This window comes from Crocuta crocuta, unplaced genomic scaffold (assembly GCF_008692635.1).
Source record: "Crocuta crocuta isolate KB4526 unplaced genomic scaffold, BGI_CrCroc_1.0 scaffold483, whole genome shotgun sequence".
Taxonomy (NCBI): Eukaryota; Metazoa; Chordata; class Mammalia; order Carnivora; family Hyaenidae; genus Crocuta; species Crocuta crocuta.
In genome coordinates, this window is record NW_027527927.1 from 56,357 (window position 1) to 61,204 (window position 4,848).

The window sequence follows — 4,848 nt, forward strand, 5'->3', positions numbered from 1 at the left end:
AGAACACGGTCTCCACCAGCCCTCCACCCTCAATGCTGTGGGTCTCCACACCCCAGCTCCAGCCCGCCCTTGGTTCTCCAGCCTGCCCCTGGCACTTCCCCCCACCCACGCTCTCTTCCCCACCCCAGTTCTCTCCACCTGAGGACCCTCATACAGTGTGAGAAGATGCAAGTCATCACCACAGCTGCCTACCGGTCTCACAGGCCTCAGCCATCCTGCAGACATGCAGCCGGCGACTCCAGCCCAGATGTGGCAGTCCCGGGCCTCCACTCAAGCCACAGCGTGCTGACACAAGAATATTGGAGACCGCCAAGTCTCCTCAGAAGCCTCAGGTTGTCAGAACTCAGCCCTGGGCTGTGTGAACGGGGCCAGGAGACCTTTGTGTCCATGTGGACAGCATGCCACCTATCCCTCATGGTGACAGGACATAGCCTGGATAACCACAGTGTCGTGTAGACAATAAGACCTGGCCCCTTGATGACAGGACAAGGCCGGAACATCCTCAGTATCTGTGTGGATGACACATCCCTGTCCCCAAGATGACGGGACACAGCCCAGAGATGCCTCAGCCCATACATTGTCAGTGTCCATGTGGAAGACAGATGCCTGTCCCCACAGCCTGGACAACAATGGTGATTGTGTGGACGACACTTCCCTGTCCCCACCATGACGGAGCACAGTCCAGACATTCTCAGTCTCCATGAGGACACACGCCCCCATCTCCACGGCCCAGAAAATCTCAGTGTCCCTGGGGAGTATCATCAGCTCAGAGAGGACTGGCAGCTTCCAGTACCAGTCCAAGCTCTTGCAGGCCTTGCTGTTGGAAGAGAGAAAAGGTAAGGACAAACACCACATTTAGTCACAAAACGAGTCCAACACTTTTAAGCGAGATTTACTGGTCTGTGTACCTACTGGGCAAAAGCCACTTTGAACTTCTAGCTGAGGAGTTAGTAGCTCACAGATTTTGTAGAGAAGTGTCCTCTGGAAAGGAGTCCCCTTGGGGACAGAGCCTTGGCTAGGGTTAGGATTCCATCCAGGGGAGTCACCAGGACCAAAGTGGTACCAGTCCTGGGATCTCCCTGGAGGACAGAAATGAGGGTGCATGCGCTGGCATGGGTTAGGTGTACAGTTAGGACAAGAGGAAGGACCAGGTGTCGGGTTAGGGATTGGTGTAGGGGGTAGTGTATTGTTAGGAGTAGATCTCTGGAGGCTCTCAGGATGGACTGCCGGCAATGCCATGGTCCACCCGAAGGCTGAGTTGAGAACGCATGGCACAGTGCCAGACAAGCTTAGTGTTTGGGTTCCAGAGCCCGCCTCCTTTGGGGGCCCAGCTACAATGGGGCCTCTGGACAGCCATGATGCAGCTGTTTCTGGGCTTGGTGAACATCGTGGTCATGTTCCACATTCCATGCCAAGTACACCGCTTCTGGGCCCCATGACCACGGTGTTCTCAAACCGAGGACTTGGCTCCCCATGGGGTGAGAGCCTTGGCTCGGGTTAGGGCGGTGTCCGGGGGAATGGCCAAGACCGACGTGACACCAGTCCTGTGATATCCTGGGAGGGCTGAAGTGAGGGCCCATGCGTGGGACTGGCTCAGGTATAGGGTTCCGGTGAGCCTGAGGGGTGGGCTAGGATTAGGGTGTAGTGGAAGGCTAGGACTAGGGTTAGGGCCCAAGCCCAGGATGCTCCAGGAACCGATCCTCCAGCACTACCATGGTCCACCCAGAGGGCCGAGCTGAGGGCACATAGCACCGTGCCTGCCAGGGTTAGCGTTTGTGTTCCAGGGCCTGTCCCCTTGGTGGGCAGGGGTGTGACAGGGGTGCCTCTGGGCAACAGTACTGCCGCTATTTCAGGGTATTGTCGAATGTCATGGTGATGTTCTACGTTCCATACCAAGGAAACCTGCACCACTTCTGGGTCCCCGGTCCACGCTGTTCTCAGACCAAGGACTTAGCTCCCCATGGGGCCAAAGCTGTGGCTGGGATTATGGTGGCATCCTGGGGAGCAGCCAGGGCTGAAGTGGCACCAGTCCTGCAATCTCCAGGAAGGGCTGAAGTGAGGGCCCATGTGCGGGACTAGCTCAGATGAAGGGTTCTGGTGAGCCTGAGGGGTAGGAATAGGGTTAGGGTGTGACAGAGGGCTAGGGCTAGGGTTAGGGCCCAAGTCCCGGGAGCTCTAGAACCCGATCCACTGGCAGTGCCCTAGTCCACCCAGAGGCCTGAGTTGAGGGCTCATGGCACGGTGCCAGCCAGCCTCAGTGTTTGTGTTCCTGGGCCTGCCTCCTTGGGGGTCCTGGCTACGGTGGGGCCTCTGGACAGCCATGCTGCCGCTGATTCATGGCAAGGCGAATGTCATGATGATGTTCCATGTTCCGTGCTGAGGAAGACTGCACCACTTCTGGGCCCCAGGTCTGTGCTGTTCTCAAACCGAGGTCTGGGCTCCCTATGGGGCCAGAGGTTGGCTAGGGTTAGGGCAGCATCTGGGGGAGTGGCTAGGGCTGAATCGACCAGTCCCGCAATCTCCATGAGGGCTGAAGTGAGGGCTCATGCGCAGGGCCGGCTCAGTTGCAGGGTTCTGGTGAGCCTGAGAGGTAGGGCTCGGGTGAAGGTGTGGTAGAGGACAAGGGCTGGGCTTAGGGCCTGAGCCCAAGACACTCCAGGACTGATCCATCAGCAGTGCCATGGTACACCTGGAGGGCTCAGTTGAGTACGCATGGCTAGATGCTGGCCAGCCTTAGCGTTTGGGTTCCAGGGCCTGCCTCCTCGGGTGGCCCGGCTACAGAGGGGTTTCAACGGACAGCAGTGGTGCCACCATTTCTGAGCTTGGTGAACTTCGTGGTGATATTCCACATTCCATGCCAAGGAAGCCTGCACCGCTTCTGGTCCTCAGTTCTGCGATGTTCTCAGACTGAGGACTAGGCTCCCATGGGGCCAGAGCCTTGGCTAGGGTGAGGGCGGCATCCAGAGGAGCGGCTATGGCTGAAGTGGCACCAGTTCCACCATCTCCCGGGAGGGCTGAAGTGAGGGCCCATGTGGAGGGCTGGCTCAGGTGCAGGGTTCCGGTGAGCTTGAGGGGTAGGTCTAGGGTTAGGGTGTCATGGAGGGCTAGGGCTAGGGTTAGGGTGTGATCCCTGACGCTCCAGGACCTGATCCGCCAGCAGTGTTGTGGTCCACCCGGAGGGCTGAGGTGAGGGTACATGGCATGGTGAGGGCCACACTTGGTATTTGGATTCCATGGCCTGCCTCCCCGGGGGGCCCAGATATGGTGGCACCTCTGGACACCCGTCATGCCACCATTTCCAGGCTTGGCAAATGTCATGATGTTCCATGTTCCATGCCGAGGTAGCCTGCACTGCTTCTGCGACACAGGTCTGCGACGTTTCAGATCGAGGACTCAGCTCCCCATGTGGCCAGAGCCTAGGCTAGGGTTAAGGCAGCGTTAGGGGTGCGGCCAGGGCCAAAGTGGCACCAGTCCCGCAAACTCCTGGAGGGCTGAAATGAGGTTCCCTGCATGGGGCTGGCTCAGGTGTAGGTTTCTGGTGAGCCTGAGAGATAGGGCTAGGGTTAGGGTATTGGGTAGGGCTAAGGTTAGGCTCGAGCCTGGGATGCTCCAGTGTCCAATTCGAAAGCAGTACCATGTTCCACCTGGAGGACTTTGTGGGTGCGTGGCACTGTGCTGGCTAAGCTTAGTGTTTGGGTTCCAGGGCGTGCCACTTCGGTGGCCCAACTATATTGGGGTCTCCGCACACCTGTCGTGCCATGGTTTCCCGGCTTGGTGAACATGTGGTTATGTTCCACACTCCATGCCGAGGAAGACTGCACAGCTTCTGGGCCCTCAATCCACTGCGTTCTTGGGACAAGGACTCAGCTCTCCATGGTGCCAGAGCCTTGGCTACAGTTAGGGTGGCGTCCGGGGGAGCGGCCATAGCCGTAGCGGCACTAGTCCCGCGATCTCCCGGGAGGGCTGAAATGAGGGCCCATGCGCGGGTCCAGCTCAGGTGTAGGTTTCCGGTGAGCCTGAGTTATAGCTAGGTTTAGGGTGTGGTGGAGGGCTAGGGCTAGGGTTAGGGCCCAAGCCCAGAACGCTCCAGGGCCTGATCCGTCGGCAGTGCCATAGTCTACCTGGAGGGCTGAGTTACGGCACATGGCATGGTGCTGGCCAGGCTTACTGTTTGGGTTCTAGGGCCTGCCACCTAGGTGGTCCTGGCTAGGGTGGGACCCCGGGACACCCGTCGTGCTGCCGTTCCAGGCTCAGTGAACATCGTAGTTATGTTCCATACTCCATGCTGAGGAAGCCTGCACCACTTCTGGGCCCTGGGCCTTTGGCGCTCTTGGGCCAAGCTCGGCTCCCCATGAGGCCAGAGCCTTGGCTAGGGTAAGGACGGAGTCTTGGGGAGAGGCCAGGGATGAAGTGGCACAAGTCCCAAGATCTCCTGGAGGGCTGAAATGAGGGCCCATGCGTGGGGCCAGCTCAGTTATAGGGTTCCGGTGAGCCTGAGGTGAAGGACTGGGTTAGGGTGTGGTGGAAGGCTAGGGCTAGGATTTGTGCCCAAGCCCAGAACGCTCCAGGACCCAATCCATTGGCAGTGCTGTGCTTCCCCCAGAGGGCTAAGTTGAGGGCACATGACACGGTGCCAGCCAGCCTTAGTGTTTGGGTTCTAGGGCCTGCCTCCTTGGGGTGCCCGGCTACAATAGGGCACATCCAGATAGCCATGGTGCTGCCTTTTCCGGGCTTGGAAACATTGTGGTAATGTTTCACATTCCATGCCGAGGAAGCCTGCACCACTTCTGGGCCGCAGGTCCGCACTGCTCTTGGACTGAGGACTCAGCTCCCAATGGAGCCAAGAGC